This window comes from Saccopteryx leptura, chromosome 1 (assembly GCF_036850995.1).
Source record: "Saccopteryx leptura isolate mSacLep1 chromosome 1, mSacLep1_pri_phased_curated, whole genome shotgun sequence".
Classification (NCBI taxonomy): domain Eukaryota; kingdom Metazoa; phylum Chordata; class Mammalia; order Chiroptera; family Emballonuridae; genus Saccopteryx; species Saccopteryx leptura.
This window is the reverse complement of record NC_089503.1, coordinates 191,446,766-191,464,774: the sequence shown is the minus strand read 5'-3', so window position 1 is coordinate 191,464,774 and position 18,009 is coordinate 191,446,766. Positions and strand designations below refer to the sequence as shown.

Below are 18,009 nucleotides of genomic sequence, written 5' to 3'. Positions count from 1 at the left end.
ATGGCTCCATGGCCTCTGCCTTAGGCACTAGAATGGCTCTGGTCACAACAGAGCAATGCCCCAGATGGACAGAGCATTGCCCCCTGGTGGGCATGCCGGGTGGATCTCAGTCGGGCGCATGCGGGAATCTGTCTGACTGCCTCCCCATTTCCAACTTCAGAAAAATACAAAAAAAAAAAAAAAGAAAGAAAGAAATGATATATACTAATTATTTTTTATAACTTGAAATGCCATGAAGAGTTATATAGAAACAAAACAAAAAAATGAAAATGTGTATCCCTATGTTCACCTATCAAAATACTCACTTATTTTGAACCAAGGGTAAAAAGTGAAAGCTCTACAACTAAAAATTACAAATCCATTTAAAGTCAGGGTTGCCATTGTCCCCCATGAACATCACCTGGTGGGGGAGAGAGGGCTACTCAGGCCTGGGAACCCTGGGCTGATCAGTAACCACTGTTCCATTGCACAATAACAGGGTCATAATCCTAACAATTTATCCTTATTCACAATTTTGATGTTTTGCTCATCATAAATCTTTTGCATTAATTTTCAAGCATGGCATTGTAATAGTATCTATCTTGATTACTGAGTTCTTTGGTGCTCCTTCAATGTTGCATGGGAGGTGAATATCTCCCTTGCTTCCCCAACTCCACCCCCAGTCATCTGGAAATGAATGTCACTCATTATTGGCCACGTTTGGTTTCAGTGGATCATCCGTGCATTCTTAGCCAAGGCACTTTATCTTTCCTCCCTGTTTGCTTAATCTGTAAAACAATAAAGCTATTGGAATGGGTATAACAGAAGGCAGAAAGCTGGTCCTTGATGTCAAGGACGCTTCTGTCTGGGAAGCCAAACTGATACTGTCCGAGGACAGTTTGAGCTGCTGGGTTAATACAAGAGAGCATGGTCCACTGTTGTTACAGTTTGTGGGAATTTAGAATAGGAGGAAGACTTCTAGGAGCTACAGCCCCTCTCCAATGGGTTCATCAGTGTGAACCTGAAGTGAAATAAAAATTTGGATTAGCACACACCCCCAAAAAGAGAGACATTTTCAACAGAGGAACATTGTGTGGGCCGAGATGATGCATGTCCATGTCCCTTTGTCTGGCTCATAGGGCAAATGTCAGTTCCGAGTGGCCTAGCTTTACAAACACTATGAGAGTCAGCGTTCTTGCTCTCAAAAGGGCTCAAGTTCCCCTCATTGTTCCTAAAACCTCATAGCTGCTGGCAATGGTGTTTGACATTTTGGCCTTTTTACCACTAATCCTTAATGGGTCTTAATGACATCTATTTTGCCACAATACAAAAAATATAAAATCAAGGTCATCAAATACAAACAAACAAAAGGCTGAGAAACTTTCACAGCCAAGGGAGTCTAAGGAGACATGAAAACTAAGTGCAGTGTGGGATCCTGGATGTCATGCTAGAACATATAAGGATGTGAGATGAAGACTCAGGCAATGTAAATGGAGGCTTTATTTAATAACAATGTATCAATATTGGCTCATCAGTACTGTACTAATGGGAGATATTAATAACATTACACTGTCGGGGGTGCAATAAACTATTCTAAAATAAAATGTTTATTAAAATGAGGTCTTTATGGTACAGTAAGATTAGAATCAGGAAGAGCAATAAAGATAAAAGTCTGAAGGTATCACAGGTCAAAGTCACTTGGGCTAAAGGCTCTTTTCTGAATGTCCCCAAAGGGGCACCACGGGAGAGAGCACATGATGAGGCAGCTGGTATAATAACAAGGTTGGATACAGAGTCCAGGGGGCTCAGTATTCCTTCATCCGATGAAACCACATGTCTTTAAACACAGCTGGGGTGTTCTGAACTGGAAGTGACTCATGAAATTCCTCTTTGGCCAAAGGACAAGACATCAGATGGCATCAGGGTATACAGTTTTGCCCAGCACTGGCTCGGGCTTCTTTGGAAATCCTACTTGCCCTCTGGGCCTCACCCTGGATAGCTCTGTGATCAGGGCCACCTTGGCCAGATGCCGCTGGAGAAGCTGTGACGCCAGGATGGTTCTCTGTTTGATGTCTCTTCCGTGGCAATCTGGACGCCAGTTCTCAGTTTACTCCAGTCTCCCTTGCCGAATCCAGAGCAGAAGTGCACTGTGCTAGTATGATGAAGAGTAATTAAGGTAACAGCATAACTCAGGGCACAGGGACCTTCTGCAGACACATGGTCCTAGTCTCAGCCACTGGGCCCCTTGGATTTAAGTCGTTCTGTTGGGGAGACTGGAGCCAGTGCTGAGATTAAAGCACGGAAGTCCTTCCTAAAGACACACCCTCCATGTATGTATGCACATGTGTGCTTTGCACACATACTTGCACATGGGTGCACACACTGCCAGCCCCAGCACTCTCAGTTAAGAGTGTCAGACAAGCAGGGAGAAGCCCTTCAGCCTGCAGTCTCCTGGGGGATTGCCTTCCTGTTCCTCCCCTCCACAGAGGGTCATCCTGCTTGGCTCTGCTCCAGGCTTTCACTCCCAGATCACACAACAGCTCATCCCTTGCATTTGTCTCCTCGTGTTTCAGAACCATAGAGAGGCTGCGGAGCTCTTTGTTGTCCATCTGTGTCTATTCTGCCATCTGACTGGGAGAATTTCTGCACCCCACACCCAGCAGCACTACCTTGGGAGCCATTAGAGATGGGGAACCGTGTCCAGCGTGGGCTAAGAGAACCATCATCCTGGTCCTCAAGCCCATTAGATTTCACAACAGCAAAGCTGAGATCCACCACCTAACTCATCAGAGAGCCTGGCCAGTAGCCTGTGCACAATTTACTGATCAGGGTGCAAACAGCCAGCTATGTGTCCCTAAACCAGACATGTTGGGCACCATCTGACCAAGCACCCCATTGGACCTCGGCCCAGCTCTCTCAGGGTTCCACCTCCTCGTTTTGGAGACGTAGTCTCAACAACTTGGTTTTGGTGGCTTGGTCTCCTGCTTGTCACCCAGCACGTGCCTCCCTCACCCTCCAGTTCTCTCTTCTCCAACAGTGGCCAAGCTTTCTTTCCTGACTTCTTGGAACATCAGCCCTTCTTTCCTCTGACCTGACTCCACCTTTGGTGACCATGTCACGCAGAGAATTGTTACCACTTTATTAAACCGCTGTGGAGACCTTAATTTATCACTGTCCCTAAGTGAAAAACTCTCTTCTGACAGCACAGTTCAGAGTTTAGGAGGAAACTAATGGCAACATATTTGGTCTACCTCTTTCCAACTTTTTCTTTTTTAAAATTCTTGTGTCATAATTTCATTAGTGTTTTCAATGATTTTCTAACTCTATCAATCCTTCTACATTTGTTGCCTGGCATTTTTCTGTGAAATGGAGCTTTCCTTCATCAGCTAAAGCGACTTGGCCAGTATGATGGGCAAAATGAACAATTACTGTGCTTTAGTGACCTTCAGATAAAAAGTTGACTCTTGGCCCTGGTTAGTGGCTCAGTGGCTACAGCATTGGCTGGGTGTATGAAAGTCTTGGGTTCAATTCCCAGTGAGGGCACACAGGAGAAGTGATTATCTACTTCTCTCCCCCTCCTTCTTTCCTTCTCTCCCTCTTCCCCTCCTGCAGCTAGTGGCTCAATTGGTTCAAGCATGGCCCCAGACACTGAAGATAGCTCAGTTGGTCTGAGCATGGACCTTAGGTACTAAAAATAGCTCTGTCCTGAAGCATTGGCTCCAGACAGAATTTCTGCTAGATCCCAGTTGGGGTGCATGCAGAACTCTGCCTCACTATCTCCCCTCCTTTCTCTCTCTCTCTCTCTCTCTCTCTCTCCTCTCTCTCTCTCTCTCTCTCTCTCTCTCTCTCTCTATATATATATATATATATATATATATATATATATATATATATATATATATAATTGATTCTTTTCAGTAACAAATAATGAAAATGGAAGACCTCCCTTTCCCTCTCGCTCTCTTTCCCTGTCTCTGAACATTATAAATTCATAGATTTTTTTTTTCCATTTCAGAAGTAAATAAGTAATGCCCAGAGAAAGGTTCATTTTTCAATGTTATATAGCTAATAAATAACAAAGTTAAGACTTCTAGGCCAGGCTTATACTCAGACCAAGCTCTTAACCATTATACTCTCTTGCTTCCCTACCATTTATAGTGTGGTTTTTGTTTATTTGTTTATTTATTTTTTTAATTTTCCAAAAACTGAAAGCACAAATTCTTGCAGCTCACTCAGTTTATCCTAGAGTTCCTTGGTGGTTTCTGCCTACCCTGGGATTTAATTTGCTCTTAATCATCCTTCTACTCTTCCCTGTTTTCTAGAGCCTTCTCACTAACAGAGAAGATAAAAGCAAAACAGAGGTGAAGAGACTCCACTTTTTGCTAATACATAGTTCTTTCCCCAGCGGGGGCCTGTGCTTTTATCACTCACCTTTTTTTCTATGAACACAGCTACAAATGTCACAAATACAATCTAGATGACTACAAGAAAGTCCAGATGAAACACATTTTTACCCTTTCTGCTGTTATTTTTATCCAAATATTCTCCACTGCAGTCCCACCAACAGTTTTGTGGTTTTCCCAGTCCAGAGAGCTCCTCCTTTCTTCTCCATTCTGTTTAATTTTTTTGAAGTAGCTACACCCGTTCGCATAGTACTGTAGTAGGTTCGTATAGTAAAAATGACATTTGGCATACTTCATCCTGTCTACTTTGTCCATTAACTAGAACCCTATCTCATTTATCTGTCCATGTTGACCATAAGATAGTGTATCTCCCATTTCTAAGATAAGGAGGGAGGCAGGCCTAATATCTGGAGTGTTTTATTTAAAGAAATAAGCATCATAATAAGTCAATAACAAACCAATTCATGCATTTGTGGGTTAAATGACATTTTATTGACTGATGTAAACCTATCATTTAGAACACTGGTATTAAATAATAGCTCACAATTTTGTCTTTATCTATCATGTGTTAGAGAGGAAAGTACGTCCTTCAATTGCATTATCTCATTTTATCCATGCAGCTACCATCTAAGATAGATATTTTATCATCTTCAGTTTATGGATGAGAAAACCAAGGTTCAGAAGTCTAGAAATGTTGGTAAGTGGCAAAGCCAACATTACAAGCCAGACTCTCTGACTTTCAGCCACTGTCTGTGACACCATCCCTGTGCTGTGTGGAATGTGTGAGGCAATGAAAAGGGGGGTTTTGACATCACATAAATCCTAAGAAACAGATTTCCACTTCCAGGTATAATTGAGTACCTTGGGGCAAAACAGTGCTCCTTCCAAAAATAACTTTAAAAGCTGGATAAAAATTAAAAAAAAAATTTCCATGCATCAGAGAGCCACTGAAACAAAGAGGAATAGAAGGTCTTAATTCCAAGGACAAGAGAAGCATGAACAAGTGAGCTGACTTTGTGTAGCTATGTCAACTCTGGGTGTTTGCTGGTTTCGAGAATCTTGGCTTTGCCAAGGTAGAGGTTGCTGCTGGGGAGAGAGGCTCTGCAGAGCTTTGGAACATTTTATGCATACTTGAGGGACAAATTATTTCAATGACAATGAAAGGGCAAAGAAGTGGACTTTTTACATTGCCAGGTTTTCCCTCAAGAATGTCTCAACATCTGAAGTTAGGCAGAACAGAAGATTAAAAGTAATTAGAGGCCCTGGCTGGTTGGCTCGGTGGTAGAGCGTCGTCCTGGCGTGCAGAAGTCCCGGGTTCGATTCCCGGCCAGGGCACACAGGAGAGGCGCCCATCTGCTTCCCCACCCCTCCACCTCTCCTTCCTCTCTGTCTCTCTCTTCCCCTCCCGCAGCCGAGGCTCCATTGGAGCAAAGATGGCCCAGGCGCTGGGGATGGCTCCTTGGCCTCTGCACCAGGCGCTAGAGTAGCTCTTGTCGCAGCGGAGCGACGCCCCGGAGGGGCAGAGCATCGCCCCCTGGTGGGCAGAGCGTCGCCCCTGGTGGGCGTGCCAGGTGGATCCTGGTCAGGTGCATGCGGGAGTCTGTCTGACTGTCTCTCCCCGTTTCCAGCTTTGGAAAAATACCAAAAAAAAAAATAATAATAATTAGACATCCTTGGAAGATGATGTAGACTTCTATTGAGCTCTTATCCTTAAGTCCATCTAAAAGTTTGGACAGTCCATAGTAAACAAGTCTCAGAAGACATCCAGCCCTGAACGGGTGGCTCAGTGGATAAAGCATCTTATGTGCACCAAAGTGGCGGGTATGAGCCCAGGTCAGCGCACATCTAAGAAACAATCCATGAACTTACAACTAAATGAAAGAATGAAGTGGAACAAGTTGATGCTTCTCTCTCTCTCTCTCAATCAATGGGGGGGGGGGGAGACATCAAAATGTGGAGAGAGGAAAACAGTCAGGGTAGGGACCTCAGGACCTAACAAATGACAGGGGACTGAAATCTCTAAGTGGATTTATCGGTTTTGGAATGTTTGCCTTATATAACTGGTTCTGAAAAAACCAGTAACCTGGAAACTATAGTGGGTGTAGACCCAAAAAAGTACCAACAGAAGCTTGCTGTCTTTGGCCAAAGGGCTATAATATAGGCAACCTAGCAAGACAGAAAACTTTTGGATAATAAACGCTCTATTCCAGCCAAACACTACAGAAAAAAAAACTGTGGACTCAATCCTATTCACACTACGAAAAGCCGAGTGAGGAGCCTAGACTTCCACCCTCACTATGTCATAACAAGGTCCCAATACCCCATAGGGTAGGGTCAAATGAGACCAAGTAAGGGGCTGGGATCTCTCCTCCATGCTGGTCAGTGTGAAGCCTCCTTTCCCACAGTGTCGGGGGGGACCATGTGGGCAGAATGGACTTTCACCCCCACCTGACAGTATTGAGACAGAGCTGCCTTCCCCTGCCAAAGTATAGTCATTAAACAGAAGATTTAAACGAGTGCCACTCATTTAAAATGTTTCTCATAAGATAATAGGAAAAAGCGTAGGTTTCCACTGAAAATCACTTGTCATACCAAGAACAAGGAAGGTGTCAAACTGAATGAAAAAAAGACAATCACTAGATCAACACTGAGATAAGGAATGTTAGAAAACTGACAAAGATTTTAAAGCAGCCATGATAAAGTGCTTTAATAAAGCAGTACAGTGTAAATGTACTTACCACCAACAGAGCTTACACTTTATAATGGTTAAGATGGTAAATTTTTTATATGTAGTTTATCACAATTTAGAAATTTTTACTTATTTATTTTTAAGTAAGAGGAGGGGAGATAGTGAGACAGACTCCCACATGCAGTTCATAAACATCGCTTTTGCCATCTGGAACCATCTCCCTCTAGCTCCTGCCCCTGTCATTTCTCTAGCTCAGTGAAGAGCTTAGTGAATGCATATGTCTCCCTTTTCAAATTATTTTTCTTCTTCTTTTCTTTCTAACGTGTAATGTTTAGAGGATCCCAAGTTAAGGAAATTGCTACCTAGAAGAAGCCTAGGAGAATTCACTTGAATTTTCTGCATTGATGCTACAAATTTTTGTTACATTTATTTGCTTCTATTGTCTATAAAACCCTAGTAAGTTGTTCATTAGTAAATATGAGAAACAAATCCTGAAAAACAACTGCACTTTCCGGTCTGGCCACTGTGGACTTGCGCGGTCCCCTTCCCAAGTCAGCATTGGGCATCCTTATCACACAAAAGAGCTCACACTTGCTAGGGTGGCCCCTCATCTTGCATTCCCATGTGTCACTGTATGTGCTGTCCCTTCAGCCTGGCAGGCCCTTTCCCACCTATTACACCCGAGAGCCCTCTTCCTCATTAGAACTCACACCAATGTCAACATGTCTGTGAAGGCTACCTGCCACCTTGGCCAAGAGCTCACCACTCTTTCCCCGCATTTCTGCAAGACATGTCACCACTGTCACACCTTCCTCGTCGCATGGCTCTCTCCTTCAGATTCATCGAAAACACATCTTCTCTCTCTTTTTTATTTAATCTTTTTTAAAATTTATTTATTAATTTTTAGAGAGGAGAGAGAGTGAAAGAGAGAGAGAGAAGGGGGGAGGAGCAGGAAGCATCAACTCCCATATGTGCCTTGACCAGGGAAGCCCAGGGTTTTAAACCGGTGACCTCAGCATTCCAGGTCGACGCTTTACCCACTGCACCACCACAGGTCAGGCACATCTTCTCTTTTTGTTCTGAGTATATATCACAGTGGAGAGTAAGAATGCTCTTGTTCAATGAATTACATCAAGTCAAACCATTTAGCAAAGTTTTTTGCTATTAACTACCGACTGGGTCATACATCATCTCTAAGTGGCCATCAGAAACAAAGCTATAGTGACTCTTTTGAGTAAAAGCATCCAGAAAAGCATCAGAAATCCAAAGGGTAAGCTATAAGTGCTGGGATTCATGGCTCAGAATTCCAGGCTCCGTGGGGTCTTCATTCCAGCTCTCTCCCTCATTCACCATGACCTAGGGTTTGATTACTCTCAATATACACAGGGAGAAGGTCAGCCCAAGTCCAAGCATACATCTTAGGAGTACCCAAGCCCAGAAATCAACTCAAATGTGTACAGTCAAGTAATATCTGACATGGGAGCCAAGAATACTCCATGAATATAAAACAGTCTCTTGAATAAATGCTGCTGGGAAAATGGAACATTTTTATGTAAAAGAATGAAACTAAACCCCTATCTTGTACCATTCGCAAAAATTAATTCAAAATGGATTGAGGATTTGAATGTAAGACTGGAAACCATAAAACTCCTAGAAGAAAACATAGGACAAAGCTCTTTGATATAAGTCTTGTTTTTGGATTTGACGCCTAAGGCACAAGTAACAAAAGCAAAAATAAAGAAGTGGGACTGTACTAAACTAAAGACCTTCTGCACAGCAAAGGGAACAATTCACAAATGAAAAGGCAACCTACAGAATGGGAAAATATATTTGCAAACCTTGTATCTGAGAATGGGTTAATATACAAAGAACTCACACAACTCAATAACAAAAACAAACAACCCTATTTAAAAATGAGCAAAAGACCTGAATAGACATTTTTCCAAAAAAAAAAAAATATACAGATGACCAACAAGTACATGAACAGGTGTTCAGCATCAATAATCATTAGGGAAATGCACATCAAAACCACAATAAGGTATCACCTCACACTTGTTAGAATAGCTATTATCAAAGAGACAAGATAACAAGTGTTGGCAAGGATGTGAAGGAAAGGGAGCTTTTGTGCACCATTGGTGAGCTTGTAAATTGGTGCAGCCACTATGATAAATAGTATGGAGGTTCATGAAAAAATTAAAAATAGAACTATCATATGATTCAGCAGTTCTACCTCCAGAAATATATCTGAAGAAATGAAAACACTATGTCCAAGAAATGTCTGCACCCTTGTGTTCATAGTAGCATTATTTACAATAGTCACAATATAGAAACAATCTAAATGTTCACCAGCATAGATGACTAGACAAAGAAGTTGTTATATATACACAATGGAATATTAGTTGGCCATAAAAAGGAAAGGAATGCTGACATTTGTGACAGCATGGATAGACCTGAGGGCATTATACTAAGTGAAATGAGTCAGACAGAGAAGGACAAATACTATATGGTATGGTCTCACCTATACTGTATATGGATTCTAAGAAAAATACAAACTCAATCTTTTTGTAGTTCATAAGCATGATGATTGGATATTTACGTTCTTGTGTGAGATGTGCCTCCCTTAAACTTTGTTATGACATCAGCGCATTATCCATCTGACATGGAAAAAAAAAAAGACAAGAAAAAAAAACTCAAAGGAAAAAGATCAGATTTGTGGTTATCAAAAGTAGGAGTTGAGATAGGGACTGGGACGAAGATAGTCAAAATAGGAATTTCTGTTTATAAGATAAATAAGTCCTGAGAATGTAATATATGTGATCATTATAGTTAACCCTGCTTTGTGGTATATTTGAAAGTTGTCAAAAGAGTAAAGAGTTCTTATCACAAGGAAAAACACACTTCTCTTTTTCTTTTTTGGTATTTATATGAGATAATGTATGTTAACTACACTTACTGTGGTAATCATTTCACAATATATGTGAGTTAAATCATTATGCTGAATGTAGTGTTGTATATCAACTATATATCAATAAAACTGGAAAAAGAAGTTCTCATTCCGGGACTGGGCTACTTTCTAGCATAGATAACAATCCCCATAAACCTTGAATAGCTTTCTAAAATGTAAGGATGATTCTTACGTATGCATAACTTGGGACACATAACTGTTCTTTCAGTCAAAAGTATACGTGTTATAATAAGTTAAAAATCTAGAGAGTTTCTCTCAGATTAATGTGTTTGATATCTTTGTTCCAATACTTCCATAGCCCAAAGCATCTTGCTGTGACTTACTTGCAGGGCAGGGCTTACATTCTCCAGGCCTGTCCCTGTGCTACAGGTTAGGTCCTGCTGTTTGAATGGGGCAGGCTCAAAATGCCACTCGATTGAGCTCATTAACTGCTCAGACTCCCCATAAGACAGTATCAATGACTGAAGAGGGACTGGAGAGAAGGAAGCAGGTAAAAAGGGTGAAATTTAGCCTTTATTCAGGGGGAAAAGCTACATCTAGAAATAAATGAAAAGGTCATGCTAATAAAATGGTTTAACGTCCTTGCACAGTGTCATCAAAAATTCCCTCTACACAAGTGGGAAGCATCAGGTGCTGATGAGGACACTGCCTTTAAGTGGCCCCACCACTCATCAAGGGACTGCAGAGGACAAAAGGTCTCTCAGTCTGTGGGAGGAGCAGAGTTCTATGGCTCCTATCTCATCCTCTGATCACCTCCACTCATTGGAAGTGGAACCTTCTGCTGGAAATGGGGTGAGTCAAGTTCCAGACAGTTCAGGTACAATGAATGAACCAATGCTCTTTCTTCTTTCCTGGAAGACCTTCTCTTGCTCCTTGTCTTATTGAAATTCCTCATTCTCTAGGGCACAATGCAAATGTGACCTCATCCGTGCAGCCTTATCTCATGCTGCAACCCAACACAGGCGTACCCACTCTTTCCTCTTTGGCTCCTTAGCATGGTAGCCCATTGCTCTAAGATTTATCACATGGGTTGTCATTATTGAGTCATTGGATCATGACAGTCATCATTGACCATCACTGGATTGTTGTATTTAAATTCATCAGCTATTGTCTATCTGTCTCCCCAACAAGTAAATTCTTGGAGGGTGAACATCATTTCTTACTATTTTGTGCCTTTTTTGGTCAGTGCAATACCTGCTATATACAGAGACTATTGATAGATGCCTGACTTGAACACAAAACCTAAGACTTATTTGGGCTTTAAAGTTAGTCCAATCTGCGGACACAATGCCTTTGTATTTACAGTGAAATTTAGAATCCTAGTGCAGGACCCATAGGCTTCACTCGCTTAATTACAGATGCTGAAAGGATGCTAAGAGTCAATCATCCAAAGGAAAAGGAAACAGACACAAGACAGAGCTGTCAGCCAAGGAAATGACAACCAAAGGGAGGAAGAGGGTTCTCAGAGTTCTGGTAATGGACATGAAAAAGCAGAGTAAAGACAGGGAGAGATGGAGCTGGTGGTGGGTAAATTATCCTTTTATTGTTTAAGGGAATACTTCATGCCTGAGTGTTCCAATAAAATGCATCAGTGAGACTGCAGGGATATTGATGTCTGACTGGCCATTTAGCATTTTAAGAGCTTATGCTTCCCCCTCCAGGAAGCAGTGTCTCTCTGTTTTCATCAATAGTGCCGTTGCTTTGGGTCCCTGATGACTATGACCTCTTTAGAGCTTCCACATAGACACTAGCCTTCTGTGAGACAAACATTCTTATTTTAGATAAGATTCATTCTTATTTTATTGGTAGAGGAACTGAGGCATGGAAATTTTGAGTCCTAAGTAATCTTCCATGGCTTACCCCAGATATCTGTGGCTAAGACTCCATGATTCGTCAGGACGGGCAACAGAAGGGAAGTAATGATGAGCCTGAAGACCGGCACATGTTTCCTTAACAAAACCAATCATCCAACTTCTTGCTTGGTCCCTTTTCCTTTCTATCCAAGACCAGGAAAAATGAACCTCTGCAGAGGGTTCAGCTCTTCTGACATGGGTAGCACTTAGGACAGTAGGGGTAGGGGTGGACCCAGACAGGATTTGAGCATCTACAGCTGGTACAGGAGGGAGGAATGGATGGGGGAAGAAGAAAGGAATAGAGGAGTTAACATGGCACAGTGGCTTGCATAGAACTGGCCTGAGGAGCAAAGAGAGACAGTGATTTTTAGCCTCAGGTATGAGAGATGCACCCACCACTTTTGAGATATTTCCACCTCTCCCTTCTCTCTCGTTCCTTGAATCTCAGTGGCAATGCCCATAGACCTCCAAGCAGGGAATTGCCTTTATTTCAGTTGATGTTGAGATTCACTGTTGCAGGAAGCCCCACGGCAGGTGCCAGCTCTCAAACAGGAGGCATGGCAGGGGTAGCCTTGATGAGCTGGAGAAGGAGGCATAATAAAGCCACGTGCCTCTTGGTTAGAAAGAACTTTTCATTTGCCTGGGTCAAACCACACTGTGCTGCTTTTGGAAAGAACTCAAGTTCTTCAGATATTTGCATCTGAGGACAACGTGTTAAAAATGCAGTGTGTTCAATTATATCCTGACACTGGCTCTGGTGGCTTCCACTGAACCACGGGAGGGAGGGCTGTTCACTGTGACGGGGCCATGTTGTCAGGGTACATGGCCTGTCACCCCCAGCTTGGGACTCTGCAGATACTGAGAGATTAACAAAGACTTGTGGAGGACAAGAAGGCAAACTGGAGGATGGAGACAGGGCAGTATCCAAGTATGAATCGTTCCTCCTCTCCAGAAAATGGCCACGTCATCTCTTTGATTCTTCCCAATAGAGCCTGCATCCAGCTGTAGTTTTATTTTTCATTTTTTATATTTTATTTATCGATTTGAGAGAGAGAGGAAGGGAGATAAAAAAGAGATTGAAACATTGATTTGTTCCTGTGTGTGCCCTGACTGGGGATCGAACTGGCAACTTTTCTATATCAGGATGATGCTCTACCAACTGAGTTATCCAACCAGGGCTCAAGCTGTAGTTTTAACTGCCTTGTTTTAGCTCTGAACACAGCACCAGAAAACTGTGTTTGGTTGGAGTAGCCATGGCGAGGGGAGAGCAGGGAGGCAGCCCTGCGCCATTATCAGAGGGTGGCCTCAATCCAAAGTCAAGGCATCCCTGAGCAGACGTGCAACAAACACAGTTCAAAGTGTTCTTTGCTGTGTGAACACGAGGGGCAGAGGGGCTGCCTGCGGGCCACTGTGATGATAACCTCATGTGCCAAAGTCGCCCAGCACTGATAGAGAAAAAGAGTTCAAAGCAGTTTCTTGACGGGGTTCTCTTGGCACAAAACAGAGCTGTGTTTCACAATCCATTCCAGTTGCTCAGAGCAGGCAAGATCTGGGCCTTGGCTGGCAGGTTCCCGTCTCATGGGAGAAGGTGTTGACTTCATTTCAAAGCCAAAGTCACAAAACCCTTTCTGGGGCATAAACCAGTCAAGTGGCTCACTGCTGTCCCTGAGGGCAGCTGCCTGAGGCCCAGAGGCCAGTGGGCAGGTGTGGGAATGTGTGAAAGACATTATTCCCTCCAAAAATTGAGATTCGTGCTTCTTCAGCAGATGTATTTTTTATTCCGATAAGTAAACAAAATGTCATATTTAGCGAATGATTCCCAAATTGCATATCAGGTAGTTTTTTTTTTCCTTTAACCAATCATCTCTGGAGTTTTTCTTTATGGTGCATATGGTCCATGCCCTAGTGTACAAGGTCACCTGCCCAATGCTTCACACTGAAGTCCAGTTAAATTCCGCATTCCCAAATGGAGCTCTAGAATTGGAGAAGCATAGAGAGAGGGCCCTTTATAAACCCAAAGATCACAGAGAAACTTGTTCTTGGGAATACTCTGCTTCCGTGATGGTCACATACTCTGAGGTTAAGTGGAAAGTAATCATGGAGGTTTGGATCAGACCAGACGCCTTGCTCTGCTGGAAGGTGGTGGTGTCCAACGAGCGGGCATGTGCCTGGGATGCAGGCTTCGGTGTGAGTTTGGGCTTGGATGTTTTGCCTTTGTTTGGATGTGACTTAGAGCCAGTTACTAAACACTCTAAATTTCTTCATTTAAAAAAAGAGTAATAAAATTATCTACAAAAAGGATTGTGGGGGCAGTTAACTGGAACAATGGTGTGCGTGTAACCCAAATAATACTGGGTCTCTTCTCATCTTGCTTCTCCTTGTGACAGTCTCTACTGGTTGTCCCAGACAAAGAAAACACTCATATGCATGTCAAGAGTGCATATCCTTATAGACATCCTTAACCTAAATTTCTTCCTCCCCAACCTCTGTCCTCCTCTCTTCTCTCTACAGCTCGTGTGTCCAACCTCCTCTTTTCCTATCAATGAGAAATTAGACTGTAGAGGCCAAGAATTGCTGTGGGCTGACTGTACTTGGTAAAGCCAGAGGACATGGTTGCTGGGATGGACCAGGGTAGAGAAGATATAGTTAAAAAGAAGTGGAAAATTTTGAAAGATATTAACAATATAAAACTAATAGGGCTGGTCCTTGTAAGTGCAGTCAAATAAAAAATTGATTACTGGTGGAGTCTGTAGTTGTGAATTTGCCTATTTGCTAGAATTTATTTGTAACCCCAGCATCAACACTCACTGTGGCAATTCAAAGACAAGGGCAGAGTGGTGAGAAATTTGAATCTCCTGATGCCCACGTGTCCCAGCCAAAGATGTGCAGCATTCTCTCCCCAGCTCTCAGATAATAAACAATCGTCCTTCTCACAGTCCGGTTAGTGCCATATTTTCTGCATTTTTTACTTTTTGTTGGAGATTTCACTTTAAAATGGCCCCTGAATGTGATGTCTAGTGTTTCTAAGCACAAGAAGGCTGTGACATGCTTTACGTAGAAATTGTGTCAGCTGAGCTCCATCCAGGCCTGAGCTATGGAGCTATATATGTATATGTATTATCATGTGCTGTTTGGTGCTAATGAGCCTACATATACAGGGTGGGCAAGTGTAGTTTCACAGTTGTCCATGTGGAAAATAATACAATAATTAATAAATGAATACAATGAACTGTGTTTTGCCTACTTATATCTGTAAACCTACTTTGCCCCACCCTGTATAGTAAAGAAGTTGTCTTTAAAGAGAAACAAACACAAAACTGTCACTCTTTATTCACACCAGCTGGGAAAGTCAGATTCCCTGCTCCTTGTCCTCTGATGTCACAGTGCGGAGCTGTGCTTCTTGTCCCTGGCCCCAGCTCACTGGTTCAGCCAATCAGGCCCACGCGCTGGCCCTGGGAACCAGAGAGACTCACCTCCATCTACCTTCCCACAACTCGCTTTCCAAACTGACCTGACCTTTCCTCTCCTCGCTGTTGTTGTGAGAGTGTCATCTTAATTCATGCTCCCTGTCAGGGAGATAAAAGCGTCCCTTCTGAGCTCCCCTTCTGCCCTGTTCTCTGTCTCTGCTTATGGAGCTGGCTGCACAATATCCTCTCATGGTCATGGAGTTCGCTTTCCCTGATGTCTCTTACCTCTCTAGGCCTGTCTCGTCTTTTTCACAAGGTCCCCTGCAGCCACACACTGACACACAGCACTTTTAATTTCTGGATTTCCCTCTTCTTGGAGCAGTGGCTGCAAAAATTGTAATCGTACAGGATGAGCTTCTGACTGACTCTGTGCTGGCACAGGACCAGGGTAGTGACGACATTACGTGTGTGTGCATGTCCATCCTGTGCCCAGAGAGCCCATGTGTGCTGGTGTGAGTGACCGTGCAGACAGACTCACTTAGGTGCCCATGGGTCTGCCTGCCATGGTGCACATGGCCCCAGATGGCTCACCTGTCACATCGGCGTGGGGGCCAGGTCGTGGTCAGACCTAGCTATATCTGCCAAAGATATGAGCTTATGATTGGTTTTAATAGGTTTATGTGTATGTATTTATATTTATGGCAAAAAAGAGACTTTAAAACTAACACTATAGTTTTTCTATTTTATAATTAAAATAATAACATCTTCAAATAATATGACAGCCAAGTTCCCTCCCTGACTGGTGGCAGGGCAGGTGTTCTTTCTTACCCTCGAAAAGAACAGGAGCTACAAAAGCAGAGGTTTGAGGCAAGCCCTTCTGTTCAAGCACTTTTCAGTTAAGAGAAGAAGCCCAAGGAGAAATTATGCTTATTGCTTTCTGTGTACTTTGAGTGGATAACACCTCCTCTGCAAGCAGCGGCTCGTAACCCGCACAGCGGCGCATGTGCCTGTAAATGTGTAAATGTGAATGCATGAGCTCACCAATACATGTGCTTATTAGAACATCCAGGACATATTTCTCATGTTCCAAGTCTGTTTTGTCAATCCATGTGTGTCCAGTACCCAGTCCGTTGCCTGACAAATCGAAAGAGCTCAATAGAAATTATTAGAATGCAGAATGAACAGCAAGAATCTTGGATTCCAGCTTTAAGGGACCCAAACAGTATCCCTCAGAATCAACACCAGCTGAGGGAGGTCTGCCAGGATGTGCCCCCTAACCACAGGAGGGAAGGTGATGCCTGCCCCAGACACTGGTCCTCCTGTCCTGTGCCCCAGGCTTAGGTCTGCGCCCCACTGGGAGAAGGGTTCCAGGCAGAGAGGGGAGGCACCAAGTTCCACCAGTGTAGCTTTGGTTCCAGGCGACACAGAGCCCTGCAGCACCCTGTTGCTCCAAACCATACAGCCCTCAGCAGTCTGGACCCTGGATATTCTTCAGGCTCACCTCTTTCTGTCACCACTTCTTGCTTCACCCTTGGCCACACTGACTCTGGCAGAGCTGGAAGACCTCTCACTGCCTTCTCATTTGCCCACCTGCATCTCTGCACAGAACCCTGTTTCACCCCAAATGTCATCTCTTTGAAGCCTTACCAATCTGACCTACCTGTCCAATATATTTGGTCCTGAGTTTCCCATGTATTGTACAATTATTCCACTTATCTATTTATGACATCTCTTTTATTGAACTATAAAATTCTTACGGGTATGCTTTAAAGAATCTCTGTTTCTGGCATAGTATTTGTCACCTAACAGAAGACTATTAAATGTGTTAATGGTTTTATGCTCAAATAAAATTTCTCTTGTGCAACAATTTTATATTGGAACTCATTGCTTTCTTCTTCAAACCAGCCTCTTCTAGCCGCTGACATACCTTCTCCCTTTGGTCCACTATGACCTTAGTCTCTTCATTATTCTTCACTGATTTTCATACTTTATCCACCTTATGTTGGTGTTGCTTAGAGATCAACCTTCAAGCTTTCTTCCTTTTTTTTATTCCCCACTTACACTCTTTCAGGGTGATTTTGACCATTCCTCTATGTGGTTGGCTTCCAAATGTAGTTCCCTGCCTCTTTTAAACTCTTTCTCACCTGCCCACTGGAAATCTCTACACAAATATCCCCCCAGATACTTCATGACTAGCATGTCAGGAACAATTTTCTTCTTGTTTCCCTTTGCCTATTCATGTGGGCAGGCAAGTCCCCTGGGCTGGGACTCTCAAAGTCAACGCAAGGCAATAGGATGAAGCCCAGAGACAGCGGGAGGTTTCACAGTCAAGTACACCCAATGTCAGCATCCAGAGGGGAGTTTAAATGAAACATCTGTTCAAAGGGGCTCAGCAGAGATGCGAACACCAGCCATGGGACCACAACCAACGTGCCGAAACAGGCCCAGAGGAAGAGGCTTCCGGGAGGCGGCCCATAGAAATATTGTGCAGAAACAAAGACATGGGCACTTTAAGACACACTGTGGATAACACCCACTCCTCCTCCATTTTCTTTTCCCTTTCACTCAACTGTCTGAACTGGAAACCTCGAAGTCATTCTTGATCCACACTTTACCTGTATCCACGCCAGGTGGCAATTTTGTTGAGGAAGTGTCTGAGAATGTCCCATCAATGCTTTACCCTGTCCCCATTATCTCTGCCTGAAGCATTTTG

The 18,009-nt window shown here is 43.2% G+C and overlaps 1 long non-coding RNA gene and 1 other non-coding gene across 2 annotated transcripts in view; both read left to right on the top strand.

Annotated features, from left to right (window-relative positions):
- The window catches only part of LOC136404089 (uncharacterized), a 374,264-nt gene that overhangs the window by 328,406 nt on the left and 27,849 nt on the right, over positions 1 to 18,009 (top strand). The window lies entirely within an intron of this gene.
- On the top strand, positions 9,628 to 9,731 carry LOC136389973 (small nucleolar RNA U13). The gene has a single exon (XR_010748509.1). It is a non-coding gene; the product is annotated as a small nucleolar RNA U13 (small nucleolar RNA).